This window comes from Helianthus annuus, chromosome 16, assembly GCF_002127325.2.
Source record: "Helianthus annuus cultivar XRQ/B chromosome 16, HanXRQr2.0-SUNRISE, whole genome shotgun sequence".
Classification (NCBI taxonomy): domain Eukaryota; kingdom Viridiplantae; phylum Streptophyta; class Magnoliopsida; order Asterales; family Asteraceae; genus Helianthus; species Helianthus annuus.
Window position 1 is genome coordinate 66,772,348 of NC_035448.2, and position 16,042 is coordinate 66,788,389.

The following is a 16,042-nucleotide window of genomic DNA, read 5'->3' on the forward strand; positions in this document are numbered from 1 at the left end:
TGCTGATCTCAGGTGGTTGCGAGTCGCAACCGGTGTCGCAACCATGGTTTCGGCTTGTCATGCTAAGGTCTCGAGTCGCAACGGGACTCGTAACCTGTGGTCTCGGCTTGTCCTGATATGGTTGCGAGTCGCAACCGCGTGGTCTCGAGTGGTCACGCTGTGGTTGCGAGTCGCAACTGGGTGATTGCGAGTCGGTATGCTGTCATTTTCACGTTCAGTGTTGATTCAGATATGGTCAGCTTAATGGTACAATGTAATCAGGCCCAAATCAGGAAACAACCAATAGAATTTCACTAACAAGTTTTCCTAATCAGGTTATTAGTCAAAATGGATCAAAATCACAAGGGTTTTCACATCTTCAACCAATATTCAAATTGTTCTTCCTATGTTCAAACACATATTCATCAAGTTCATACAATTTTCACTCAACCATATTATGCATTTTCGGACAAGGGTTAATATTCCAACTAGGTATCAGTACTCATCTTGCTAGCAAAAACAAAATAAGATTTGTCATTAACCTATACTAGTCCGATTTCATGAACATCAACATAAGTGGTTCAAACTTCACAAGACACCAAAATCCATCATGCTATATATATATCCGAAATCAAGACCTATTAGCCGATTATCAACATTATGCACATTAGACATCATATACATCAAGAATCATCATGTAAACCCTAACAATAAACATCATCTCATGCATACATCCATTCAAGCACAAGCATAACAAACATAAGTCAAAACATCATGGATACTAACCGGTTGGTGAGGTGTGTGTGAAGCTTCTAGCCGATTGGGTGTGAGCCGATCCAAACTCCAAAGATCCGAGAATGAGGAGTGTGTTTGTGTTCTAGAGTTTAAGTGGGAGAGAGGATAGAAGAGTGTGTGTGTTGTGATGTTTCAACAAATGGTCAAAATAACTAAGGGTGGTTTATATATACTAGTTCCAAGTGTTGCACCCTTAATGGATTTCGGCTAAGGGTTTTACAGCCCAAATGGCCCAACCGGCCAAAGGTTCTCGGCCCAAGGCCCATTCGGTCACTATTCACTCGAGACCTCACGGTCTCGAGTCGGGTTCTTTGTTTTCGGGTTGGGTTCTCGGTTCACTTATAACACGTATAAATATATACAATGCACATATAACAAGCACATATCACGTAAAAAGGTTCACGTTTATCATTAAGTTTAATCAGTTAATTAATCACATAACGTACAAGTAGGCTACATCAAGACACAACGAAAGGTTCTAGATTTCGAGTTGTCACAAAACGAACCGACATCCGGAATATTTTTGAGCATATTTCATGTCCCCTACACTTTAACTTCATCTTAGAGCCTTGAAATGAGGTTAACGGGGCTTAAACGTGCCAAAAATGGGCCAAAATACGTGTTTCTGAAGTGCAGGGACCAAAATTGTAAATTCTGATCTGGGAACCTTAGGCGGGGCGCGTAAGGATTTACCAAATCCTTACGCGGGGCGCGTGAGACTGTCAGACAGAAAAATCTTTGCATTTAATGCAGTTTGGCCTTTCGTTCGATCAAGGGGCAATGCCCTTTCACCCAATCAGGAGCCAAGGGCCAAGTTCTGACTTACCACAAGAATTTGACAAGTGTACGCTCGAGATCGCGGCACGATATTCGATAAACGATCCTAACGGTTCCACTTTTCCTATAAATACCCCCCCCTTTGTTCCAAAAACCCACAAAATCTGATCTTAAGGCTCTAAGTTGGAACCATTGTTCCATACCTGAGCTATTTGATCTAGATTAGCACTCGGGGACCTTCCGTAAGTCTTCTTTCGCTCTTTTATCGCTTTTCGAGTCCGAAAGTCAACATTTTGTTGACTTTCTGCATTGACCAGCTTATGGTCGATGCGAAGTTCATGGAACTTCATAACGTGAGCGTGATCACGATGGTTATGGTCCGTAGTGACCATACCTACTGATTACCACGTTATCTAGGCTCAGTGACGAGTCGTAGTTTTGGCCAAAATGCGCATTCTTGCGTATTTTGTAACCAAACTACTCGTGAGCATCAAAGCCGTTTGTTTTGATGCCAAACCTGTTTTCTAAACTTAGTTAAGCATGTTCTAACATGCTTAGCTCGTCACTTTTAGTTTAGTGCTTATATAGGGTCGTAAGGAAAGCGATCTAAACCATCGCTTATACTTTCGAATCCGACCCATTTGGTCGATCATTAGGATCTGACCAAACACATTAGGTGACCATAGCTATAACCTTCCGAGGTTATACCTTGTAGTCACGATGTTAGGCGTTCCGAACGCGTTCTACGCGAACGACGCGTTAGGGTAGCATAAGCTACCTAAACGGGTCGTGACGGACCGTAAGCACTTAGGTTAAGTTTCATTATAGTATGTAGGCTTTGTTAAACCATATTACACGAGTCTCCATACTCGTTTGGTTTACGAACCCGCGTACTATCCGATCCTTCCGATTTGGTCCGGTATATTAACATAGCTACCTATTAGGTGCCGTTTGATATCCCGTGATCTTTAGCATTATCTGGTTATTATACAAGGAATTCAAAGCAATCTCAGGTGAGTACATTGAACCCCTCTTTTACTGTTTTCCAAACTGTTTTGGGGTGAAACACATGTGCCTACTTGCTACTTTTATGCTTTCCGGTTTTCACATCATATACTACTATGTTCGATAGTACATATATAGTACATGATTTCATTGTGTTTATGCTATGTATGCCCATTGTGTGCGTACTTAGTACATTGCTATACATTTCATGCTACGTACGCCCATTGTGTGCATACGTAGTACATTGTTTCACATTGCATTACTGTTACATATGCTCATCCAGCATATGAACACATTACACTACATTTTGAACCATTGTAACCATTTGACTATGTGAACCGTCTTACCCCTTTGATTTCATGAACCGTCTGTAACCATTGAACCGTGTAAACCAGTTGTATCCATTGACATGATTTACAGTTGACAATAGACATTTGACTATACATAAACATTTCTTCCGTTGTTAAACATTTCATCTTGATGGTTTGGTTTGAGTAAATGATTAAGTAATGAGGCGTGTGTAATATGATACAAGCATGGTGGATACGCCGCTGGTACTTCCTATATATAAGTGTTTGTATGGTATTACATATCGTAGCGTTATTTGAATCATTTCAATTCAAGACATATGACATTTTATACAAACAACACACTTTTCACGAGACATTGTTTTACAAACGACTTATCTTATACAAACGCATTTTTACATGGTTATCCGTTTAACCATACAGTGTTCTCATATTTATACATATCATTTGATCTTACCGTTTTTCAAATGATTTACAAGACAAAGCAAAATACGAGGTTCATGACTAAACATTTTCTCAAACTCAAGTCATGAATTCCGTTTTCACAAAACCAATGTATCTCACAGGCATTTTTATGCTGACGTACCTATTTTCACATGTGTTTTTAGGAGATGATGCATAGGACTTATCAAGACATACTTAGGCGGACCTGTGCCTTAGTGACTTAAAACGAGACAAGAACTAGTTAATTTATGTTATGTACACTTTGATTCTTGTTCAGACAATGTAAACTTTCATGTTTGATTTATAAAACGAAACTTCATTTGCCATGGATTTGAAACAATTGATTCTGTTACAACACTCCCCGACGTTTCCGCCACGTTTTGTATGTTCTACGTGGTCGGGGTGTGACAGAAAAGTTGGTATCAGAGCCAATGGTTATAGGGAATTAGGTTATTAGTAATGCTTTGACCTAGTCTATAACCTTCCTAGGAACCTAACGCGAGTTTACTTGCGTTTAGTCACAAAACAATACCGTCACCTAGCCTTAGGCGACGACCACAACAAGAACATAAATTTCAAAACCGCCTTGAAAGCTAATCATCTGTTCTAGGATGATTGATTACTAGGTTTTGAACCCTCTATTGTAAGGTTTTGAACCCTTTGTTATAAGGTTTTGAACCCCTTTGAATTTTCAAAACTCCCGTCAAAGTTTTGGGTCCTAAATAGTGTGAACACCTGCGAACTGGAAGGGTGAATGCCTGTACCCTGGGTTTTCTGTCTAAGGTTAGAGTGTTCGTACAAATCCGCATAATCGGACCAGTCACTCTTACCTGGGAACTCTTGGGGTGAGTGTCCACTTATAGGCGAGCATGTCTTCGCGATACACTATGAGGATCTATTTGCTTTGATTCAGCCCTGGTGTTGTTTGTTTGCTTCATGATTCAAACAAGTGACCATCAACCGTGATTATGGTCAGTGATTGTAACATCCTATTCTTACCCAATACCATTTTATTTGTTTCCTTTCATGTTTTCCTCTTTTAGAATGCCTCCTCGACGCGAACACCAGATAGCAACTGCCGAGCTGGCAGAAATTATTGCGCAGCAGATGGCTGCTCAATTCCCAAATCTCTTTGCTCAATGGAACCAAGCCAACAACAACAACAATGGTACATGCAATTTCAAGAACTTTAACTCGGCTAAACCACTCCAGTTTAGTGGTTCTGAGGGAGCAACTGGGCTTCTCCAATGGTTCGAGAGCATCGAGAATACCTTTCGCCACGTGCAGTGTCCAGAAAATCGCAAGGTCGAGTTTTCTTCGAGTGTGTTTCAGTAGAGGGCTCTTACATGGTGGAACGGGGTAATGAGAGACCGTGGTGCAGATGTTGCTCTAGCACAAACATGGGCTGAACTGAGAGCTCTTATGATGAGAGAGTTTTGTCCTCGTCATGAACAACGAGCGTTGGAGAAGGAGTTTGATGATTTGAAACAAGATAGTGGCGAACACAGGGCATATACTGATAGGTTTGAGGAGTTGAGTCTACTTTGCCCGACTATGGTCGCCCCACTCGACAAGGCTATCGAAAGGTACATCGACGGCCTGCCTGACTCGGTACAAGACATTGTCACTGGTAGCAACCCTACCACACTCCGTCAGGCCATTGAGCTATCTGCAACCTTGACTGAATCGCAGATCAGAAAGCATAAACTTTTTCGAAAAGGTGACAAGAAATCAGCCGGGGAATCGAACCCAATCGAGGAATCAAAGACCATGGATGAACAGACTGAATCTCCTAAGAAGTCAAGGAAGCGAAAGGCTTCTCAGAACTTCACCGTGGTCGCTCACAATGGTCAAGCCGTCCCCAACCAACCAGCTCAACCCCCTGCTAGAAAACCATACAATGGAACTGCACCCTTGTGCAACCAATGTAGCCTCCATCATCACGCCAATGTACAGTGCCGCAAATGCCAAACTTGTGGACTCATAGGCCATACAACAAGAATCTGCCCAGCTGCAGCTGCACCAAACCAAGCTGGCAACAATCCCGCTCAAGGTCGTTTCCTACCAGGTTCTTGTTTCAACTGTGGCGAGATGGGTCATTTCCGAAGAAATTGCCCAAAGCTTGCTAATGCAAATCCAGCACAAGGATGATCACCCGACTGACTAGAAGACAACATCGTTTAGAAATAATCATGTCTTATGTATTAAGTTTCTTTTGTTGTCAATATCCAAGGAACAGTTGATATCGTTGTTTATAAATAAATCTTTCATTTACGTTGCAATGTATTTCGATGGTTGCATGTATAAACGACATATCCCTTGCAATACCGACAATCAAGGAACCGTATTCCTTGAAGAACAAACTACCCCCAAAATTCTCCCATTCTATAATCGCTTGCGTCTTCCACGGAATTCCTAAGTACCCGTTTATTCTAAGGAAACGAAGTACAAGGCGCAGGTTACAACACAAGACGAATACCCAAGGTACCACTATAAATCCTTAATAGGGTACCTAGGAATTTCCCGTAAGTCTTTAATTGTTGTATACCTTCATTCGAATGTGGTGATTCCTTGTAATCAAAAAATCGAATTTTGGGAGATCTTTCTATCTTCTCAGATAGATTCCAGTGAACATTGAGATCCGTCGACAGGTTTCCATATCCGTATTCAATCGATAACAAGTTAATAACAAATTATGATCAAATTAAACAATTATGTGACTATGTGCTTATGTGTTTCCTTATGTATTGTTGTGTGATCCAAATTATGTTATCCAAATCTTCGTAGAATCTTACATATCCGTGTACAAGAGATTCATAGTAGGATGCCCAAAGGTATTACTTAAAATCCTCAATGGACTTCTATGTTATAGTTAAGTCCCTCGGATTATAAAGTACTACTTCATAATTAGACCCCTTGAGTGGTCTAGCTAAACAGATTCATCCAAAAATCTGGTTAGGGATATCATGTGATGATATAGCTGAAAGGACTCCTTGGTGGCCTAACCAAGAGGATTCCCTGTCGATCTAATTAAAAGGAACCGATGGAAGTCTAGTCACCCTCGTCACAAGTTTGATATCCTTCCCCAAAACATTACAAAACAAACTATGCGGACTGTGCAAGGGATTACGTAATTATGGATGCATACATAATTATGGAATTTAGTGCACAGAAATCACAGCAAGTTCTGTCATGTGTCTAGAGTTAACCCTATTCATTTCCAATTCTGATGAAGCATCCGTTGAGGAAAAATGAACTAGCTATTCATTTTTCACTTCTAAAGAATATCCGTTTATCCTTCATTTCCAAATCTGAAGAATACCCGTCGAGGAAAATGACTCCGTTTGTTCATTTTCGTTCTGAAGATTTATCCGTTGAGGAAATGAATATCCGTTTATCCTTCATTTCCAAATCTGAAGAATACCCGTTGAGGATGACCCCGTTTGTTCATTTTCGTTTCTGAAGATTATCCGTTGAGGAAATGAATATCCGTTGTGTAATCCTTCATTTCCAACTCTGAGGAAGCAACCGTTGAAGATGACTCCGTTAGCTCATTTTCGTTTCTGAAGATTTATCCGTTGAGGAAATGAATATCCGTTGTGTAATCCTTCATTTCCAACTCTGAGGAAGCAACCGTTGAAGATGACTCCGTTAGTTCATTTTCGTTTCTGAAGATTATCCGTTGAGGAAATGAATATCCGTTGTGTAATACTTCATTTCCAACTCTGAGGAAGCAACCGTTGAAGATGACCCCGTTTGTTCATTTTCGTTTCTGAAGATTATCCGTTGAGGAAATGAATATCCGTTGTGTAATCCTTCATTTCCAACTCTGAGGAAGCAACCGTTGAAGATGACCCCGTTTGTTCATTTTCATTTCTGAAGATTATCCGTTGAGGAAATGAATATCCGTTGTGTAATCCTTCATTTCCAACTCTGAGGAAGCAACCGTTGAAGATGACTCCGTTAGTTCATTTTCGTTTCTGAAGATTATCCATTGAGGAAATGAATATCCGTTGTGTAATACTTCATTTCCAACTCTGAGGAAGCAACCGTTGAAGATGACCCCGTTTGTTCATTTTCGTTTCTGAAGATTATCCGTTGAGGAAATGAATATCCGTGGTGTAATCCTTCATTTCCAATTCTGATGAAGCAACCATTGAAAATGACCCGTCTGTTCATTTTCGTTTCGGAAGAATGACCGTTAAGGAAATGTCAAGATATTGCCTTACATATCATTGGTGGTTATTTGGCAAATTCACAAATAGACTCCTACGAATAAATTTCGGGACGAAATTTCCTAAAGTAGGGGAGACTGTGACACCTTTGTCACCGCGACCATCAAACAAATACCAAGCCGATGAAATATTGTATTTCATACTTGGGATCTTGTATAAATATGTGTATGTTTTGCACATATCAATTATTGTTCAATTTCAAACTCTACATTGCTTTCTAGAGCATTATACGCAAACTGGTGCGTAAACGTACTCAGTTTAATGCGACAAATACTCCGGAACATCAACATATACTCAACATACCTTAAATAACCTTTACATAACTTAGAAATAAGTTTTGAAGGCTTGGGTATAGCAAAAACAAGTTAATTCGCTTACAGGGACTAAACTTGACAAACTGCGAAAGTATGCCAATTTGAACTGTAACGAACATTCCGGAACATGTTCATAAGTTAAACATACCCTAAATATCCTCTACATAGCTTAGAAATAGGCTTTGAGGTGTTTGGTATGCTAAAACAAACTTTTGGATCATTCAGGGACTGAAAGTGTCAAAAAGTGCACAAGTTTGCACTTTCGCGCATAACTTACGTTCTGAATACATCCGGACATCCAAAAATTTATGTAAGCATCCTTATATTATGCCTTAGTGTTGGGCATGAGAAAAATCCATTCGTCGCGTCATTTGGATCGTCTTTCGCGCTTATGCGCATTCCGTCGTAATTAAGCGAACATCGCAATCGTACGGCTAAACGAACCGACATCCGGAATATTTTTGAGCATATTTCATGTCCCCTACACTTTAACTTCATCTTAGAGCCTTGAAATGAGGTTAACGGGGCTTAAACGTGCCAAAAATGGGCCAAAATACGTGTTTCTGAAGTGTAGGGACCAAAATTGTAAATTCTGATCTGGGAACCTTAGGCGGGGCGCGTAAGGATTTACCAAATCCTTACGCGGGGCGCGTGAGACTGTCAGACAGAAAAATCTTTGCATCTAATGCAGTTTGGCCTTTCGTTCGATCAAGGGGCAATGCCCTTTCACCCAATCAGGAGCCAAGGGCCAAGTTCTGACTTACCACAAGAATTTGACAAGTGTACGCTCGAGATCGCGGCACGATATTCGATAAACGATCCTAACGGTTCCACTTTTCCTATAAATACCCCCCCTTTGTTCCAAAAACCCACAAAATCTGATCTTAAGGCTCTAAGTTGGAACCATTGTTCCATACCTGAGCTATTTGATCTAGATTAGCACTCGGGGACCTTCCGTAAGTCTTCTTTCGCTCTTTTATCGCTTTTCGAGTCCGAAAGTCAACATTTTGTTGACTTTCTGCATTGACCAGCTTATGGTCGATGCGAAGTTCATGGAACTTCATAACGTGAGCGTGATCACGATGGTTATGGTCCGTAGTGACCATACCTACTGATTACCACGTTATCTAGGCTCAGTGACGAGTCGTAGTTTTGGCCAAAATGCGCATTCTTGCGTATTTTGTAACCAAACTACTCGTGAGCATCAAAGCCGTTTGTTTTGATGCCAAACCTTTTTTCTAAACTTAGTTAAGCATGTTCTAACATGCTTAGCTCGTCACTTTTAGTTTAGTGCTTATATAGGGTCGTAAGGAAAGCGATCTAAACCATCGCTTATACTTTCGAATCCGACCCATTTGGTCGATCATTAGGATCTGACCAAACACATTAGGTGACCATAGCTATAACCTTCCGAGGTTATACCTTGTAGTCACGATGTTAGGCGTTCCGAACGCGTTCTACGCGAACGACGCGTTAGGGTAGCATAAGCTACCTAAACGGGTCGTGACGGACCGTAAGCACTTAGGTTAAGTTTCATTATAGTATGTAGGCTTTGTTAAACCATATTACACGAGTCTCCATACTCGTTTGGTTTACGAACCCGCGTACTATCCGATCCTTCCGATTTGGTCCGGTATATTAACATAGCTACCTATTAGGTGCCGTTTGATATCCCGTGATCTTTAGCATTATCTGGTTATTATACAAGGAATTCAAAGCAATCTCAGGTGAGTACATTGAACCCCTCTTTTACTGTTTTCCAAACTGTTTTGGGGTGAAACACATGTGCCTACTTGCTACTTTTATGCTTTCCGGTTTTCACATCATATACTACTATGTTCGATAGTACATATATAGTACATGATTTCATTGTGTTTATGCTATGTATGCCCATTGTGTGCGTACTTAGTACATTGCTATACATTTCATGCTACGTACGCCCATTGTGTGCATACGTAGTACATTGTTTCACATTGCATTACTGTTGCATATGCTCATCCAGCATATGAACACATTACACTACATTTTGAACCATTGTAACCATTTGACTATGTGAACCGTCTTACCCCTTTGATTTCATGAACCGTCTGTAACCATTGAACCGTGTAAACCAGTTGTATCCATTGACATGATTTACAGTTGACAATAGACATTTGACTATACATAAACATTTCTTCCGTTGTTAAACATTTCATCTTGATGGTTTGGTTTGAGTAAATGATTAAGTAATGAGGCGTGTGTAATATGATACAAGCATGGTGGATACGCCGCTGGTACTTCCTATATATAAGTGTTTGTATGGTATTACATATCGTAGCGTTATTTGAATCATTTCAATTCAAGACATATGACATTTTATACAAACAACACACTTTTCACGAGACATTGTTTTACAAACGACTTATCTTATACAAACGCATTTTTACATGGTTATCCGTTTAACCATACAGTGTTCTCATATTTATACATATCATTTGATCTTACCGTTTTTCAAATGATTTACAAGACAAAGCAAAATACGAGGTTCATGACTAAACATTTTCTCAAACTCAAGTCATGAATTCCGTTTTCACAAAACCAATGTATCTCACAGGCATTTTTATGCTGACGTACCTATTTTCACATGTGTTTTCAGGAGATGATGCATAGGACTTATCAAGACATACTTAGGCGGACCTGTGCCTTAGTGACTTAAAACGAGACAAGAACTAGTTAATTTATGTTATGTACACTTTGATTCTTGTTCAGACAATGTAAACTTTCATGTTTGATTTATAAAACGAAACTTCATTTGCCATGGATTTGAAACAATTGATTCTGTTACAACACTCCCCGACGTTTCCGCCACGTTTTGTATGTTCTACGTGGTCGGGGTGTGACACACATAACCATGGGTGTAGTCTGATAACGGGATTTGTCAGATCCTATGGTACCATAACCTAGTACTGGTCGGTTCGGCCAAAAATAATGAATGTCATTCGTTATGTAACTACAACAAACAAGTTCGTTCACATTATTGAAATCATTATTAGTTTAGTATAAACCATCTTAATCGTTTTTGAAAACATCGTTTAAACCTTGAAATCATTTTGTACATATGAATCACCCAAAACAATTGAAAACAGTAAAATATGGGGAACTATGTACTCACATTGAAGTGCAAAGTATCCTCAATCTAAAGAACTCAACAAGCTCAATCAAACCAAGGAAACTCAAGCAGCACCTAATAATCGAATCACTTAGTCAAACAATAGATGCCTAAATCGGAAGATCGGATAGGATGAGATTTCGTAAACCAAACGAGTGTTGGAACTCATGTGATATGGTTTAACAAAGCCTACATCCGAGGTTGAAACCTAACCTAAGTGCTTTCGACCCATTGCGACCCATTAAGGTAGCTTACGCTACTTTAACGCGTCGTGCGCGCAAATGCGCGTTCGAGACGTTTAACAAGTCCTATGACAAGTATTATATGCCTATACATGTTTAAATAGGTTGCATAATCAGTTTAGGTGACAAAAGTTAGGTTACATATGTTTGAAGTCCAATTATCCATGAAAAGGGCATTTTGGTAATTTACCTAAGGCATATAATCCACCTATCATACAACTACTTAAACTAGGTGACCATAAGGTATAACCTCGGAAGGTTATTCCCTATGCAACTATGGTTACTAACCATGCTTGGTCGGATCCTAAAGATCGACCAAATGGGTCGAGTTCGAAAGTCTAAGCGGTGGTTTAAACCGCTCGACTTACGACTCTAAACAAGCACTAACTAAAAGCGACGAGCTAAACTTGTCAAAGCATGTTTAACCTACTGATTTGGTATCAAAACAAAGTGTTTTGATACCTAATAGTAGTCCTGTTGCAAAATGCATGCTAAAACACATTTTGACCGAAACTTTGACTCGTCACTACACCTAGTTAACGTGGTAATCAGCGGGTATAATCACTAAGGATTATATCCAACGTGATTACAATCACGTTGCAAAGTTCAACCAAACTTTGCGTTGACCAAAGACTGGTCAAATTGAAAGTCAAACTATATTTGACTTTCAAACTAGGAAAACATTAAAAAGAATGAAAGAAAGCTCACTATGGGTCCTTGCTATCTTTTCTACAAGAAAAACAAGTTCCAATCAGTTGAGAGAGCTCCCAAACCAGATTGTAGAGAAGAGAGGAGAGAAATGAGCAATGAACAAATGAAATGGTTGGGCTATATATAATTTTTCGCAAACCGTTAGGATCGTTTCTTGGAGAAGAGGGCATGATCTAGGCCATACAAGTGTTAAGGACTGATTGGGGGACTTGTTCCCCACACAAACCAGCCCCTAGCATTGAAATCCACTGATCAAAACCGTCAAAAATGAGCTAAAAGACCAGATTCAATGTTTCTGTCTGATAGGCTCTCGCGCCCTGCGTAAGGTTTTACTAAGGCTTACGCGCCCCGCCTGAGGAAGTTTGGCAGATTGTCAGTTTTAGTCCCTGCAGCTTAGAAACACGCATTTCGGCCCATTTTTGACACGTTTAAGCCCCGTTAACCTCATTTCAAGGCTCTAAAATGAAGTTAAAGTATTGGGAACTCAAAACATGCTCAAAAACATCTCGGATGTCGGTTCGTTTGGTCGTCTGATCGCGTTGTTCGGTTAATTACGACAGAAGTCGTAACGGACGCGTGTACGATCCAAAATGCGCGACAAATGGCGTTTTTGCGTCCTAATCAGTAAAATAAAATATGTTAATGATTACATAAATTTTTGGATGTCCGTATATATTCAGAACGTAGGATATGTGCGAAAATGCAAACTTGTGCACTTTTTGACGCTTATAGTTCCTGAATGACCAATAAGTTTATTTTAGCATACCGAACCCCTCAAAGCCTATTTCTAAGCTATGTAAAGGATATTTAGGGTATGTTTAACTTATGATCATGTTCCGGAATGTTCATTACTATACAAATCGGTATAGTTTCGCAGTTTGACACAAATAGTCCCTACGATCGAACAAACTTGTTTTTGACACACCAAACCATCCAAAACTTATTTCTAAGTTATGTGAAGGTTATTTAAGGTATGTTAAGCCTATTTCACTATCTCGGAGTGTTTGTCGCGTTAAACTGACTGTGTTCACGCACCAGTTTGCGTATAACTTTCTAGAAAGCGATTTAGAGCTTGAAATCGGATCGAATCGAATTGTAAAATCACCGAACACATAAAACACATATAATAACACCAAAACACATTGTTTTATTGATAATTAAGATTGTTTTGCATTGTTCATCGATTAAAGAGCACAGTTGTCACAGTCTCTCCTACGTTAGCAAATTTCGTCCCGAAATTTTAACTAGAGGAAACTTGTGAGAACAATTGCGGATATTTCTCCTTCATTTGGTCCTCACGTTCCCAAGTAAACGCTGGGCCATGTTTGGATTCCCAATGAACTTTGACTAACTTAATCTGTTTGTTCTTCAACTGTTTGAATGTACGGTCCACTATCTCCACAGATTTCTCGACAAAGTGCATCGTTTCATCGATTTGAATCTCGTCGAGAGGAATGTGAAGATCAGTGTTAGCTAAACACTTTCGCAAATTGGACACGTGAAAAGTCGGATGAATATTTCCAAGCTCTGGAGGTAGCTCTAGTCGATAGGCAACCTTTCCGACTCTTTCAACAATCTTAAATGGTCCAACGTATCGTGGTGCAAGTTTTCCTTTCTTTCCAAATCTCACCACTCCCTTCCAAGGTGACACCTTGAGTAGGACATGGTCTCCGACTTAAAATTCTAGGGGCTTGCGTCGCATATCCGCATAACTCTTTTGACGGCTTCTGGCTGTCACAAGATTATCGCGAATTTTCTTGATTTTGTCTGTTGTTTCCAGAACGAGTTCAGGTCTAGTAAGCTGAGCCTCACCGACCTCATTCCAACAGACAGGTGAACGACATTTTCGACTGTAAAGAGCTTCGATGGTGCCATATTGATGCTAGTATGATAACTATTGTTGTAAGAGAACTCGATCGTTGGTAGATGAGAGTCCCAATTACCACCAAAGTCTATCACGCATGCTCTAAGCATATCCTCCAAAGTTTGAATCATCCTTTCGGATTGTCCATCTGTTTGGGGATGATAAGCAGTGCTTAGATTTAGTTGGGTTCCCATAGCAGATTGCATGGTTCTCCAAAAATGAGATGAAAATCGAGCATCACGATCGGAAATGATGTCCAAAGGAACACCATGTCGAGATACAATCTCATCAACATAAATCTTTGCAAGTTTATCAGCAGATAAATCCTCGCGAATCGCAAGAAAATGAGCTGACTTCGTTAATCGATCGATAACAACCCATATAGCATTATGACCTTTAGATGTACGCGGTTGTTTAGTGATGAGATCCATCGCAAGGCTCTCCCATTTCCAAACCGGTATCTTTGGTTATACAAGCAAACCAGAAGGTCGTTGATGTTCAGCCTTGACTTTGAGACAAGTTAAGCATTTTGATACATACAAGGCAACATCTTTCTTCATACCGGGCCACCAAAACTTAGTACGAAGATCCTTGTACATTTTATCAGCACCAGGATGGATAGAATATCGAGACTTATGAGATTCGTCCATCACTAAAGTGCGAAGATCGTCTTGTTTCGGAACCCACAAACGATCCTTGAAATAAAGCAAACCATCGTCTTTTTCTTTGAGTTTAAACTCAAGCTGACGTGGCAATTCCTCACCTATCAAATTTTGTGAAACACAAAATTGCTGAGCTTGAAGAACACGAGTTTGAATATCAGATAGAGTTTGAACAGAATGAAGCTTGACTCGCTCCTTTTGACTAAGCGCATCAGCTATGACATTCGCTTTACCAGGATGGTAGCGAATCTCGCAATCATAGTCACTCAAGAGTTCGACCCAACGTCGTTGCCTCATGTTTAACTCCTTCTGATTGAGAATATGCTGGAGACTTTTGTGGTCTGTGAAAACCACACACTTCGTGCCATAAAGATAGTGTCTCCAGATTTTGAGAGCAAAGACTACAGCGCCTAACTCAAGATCATGAGTCGTGTAGTTCTTCTCGTGAACTTTCAATTGTCTAGATGCATATGCTATAACTTTACCTCGTTGCATAAGAACACAACCAAGGCCTAAGTTGGACGCATCGCAGTAGACAATGAAATCATCGTTTCCCTCGGGTAAAGATAGAACAGGAGCATCACAAAGTCTCTGTTTCAGCGTTTGGAACGCTTCTTCTTGCTTGGGTCCCCACTCAAAAGGCTTATTCTTTTGTGTCAAAGCAGTGAGTGGAACCGCAATCTTTGAGAAGTTTGCAATAAAACGACGATAATACCCAGCAAGTCCAAGAAAGGAACGAACTTCTGTGGGTGTCGTAGGTGTATTCCAATCCTTAATCGCAGCAATTTTGCAAGGATCCTCATGAATACCCTGCTCATTGACTATATGTCCCAAAAACTGAACTTCTTTAAGTCAAAATTCACACTTGGAGAATTTAGCAAAAAGTTGTTCCTTCTTCAGGAGTTCTAATGTCAAACGAAGATGCTGCTCGTGATCGGTTCGAGACTTTGAATAAACAAGAATATCGTCGATGAACAAAATGATGAACTTGTCTAAATAAGGTCTACAGACCCTATTCATTAAGTCCATGAAGATGGCTGGAGCATTCGTCAGACCAAAAGGCATGACAGTGAACTCATACTGTCCATATCTCGTACGGAAGGCAGTTTTGGGAATATCTTCTTCGAATACACGAAGCTGATGATACCTAGAACGCAGATCGATCTTGGAAAAACAAGTAGCACCTCGCAGCTGATCGAAGAGATCATCGATTCGAGGTAGGGGATATCGATTCTTGATGGTAAACTTATTAAGCTCACGATAATCGATACACATTCGAAAAGATCCATCTTTCTTTTTCAGGAAGAGGACAGGAGCTCCCCAAGGTGAATAACTCGGTCGGATGAATCCTTTATCAGATAACTCTTGAAGCTATTTCGATAACTCTTGCATCTCGAAAGGTGCAAGACGAAAAGGTGCTTTCGCAATCGGGTTAGCATTGGGTACAAGGTCAATATGAAACTCGACTTGACGAACTGGAGGCAAACCAGGTAGTTCATCAGGAAACACCTCTGGATAATCCCGAACAATCGGAATATCCTGAATACTCTTGCTCTTG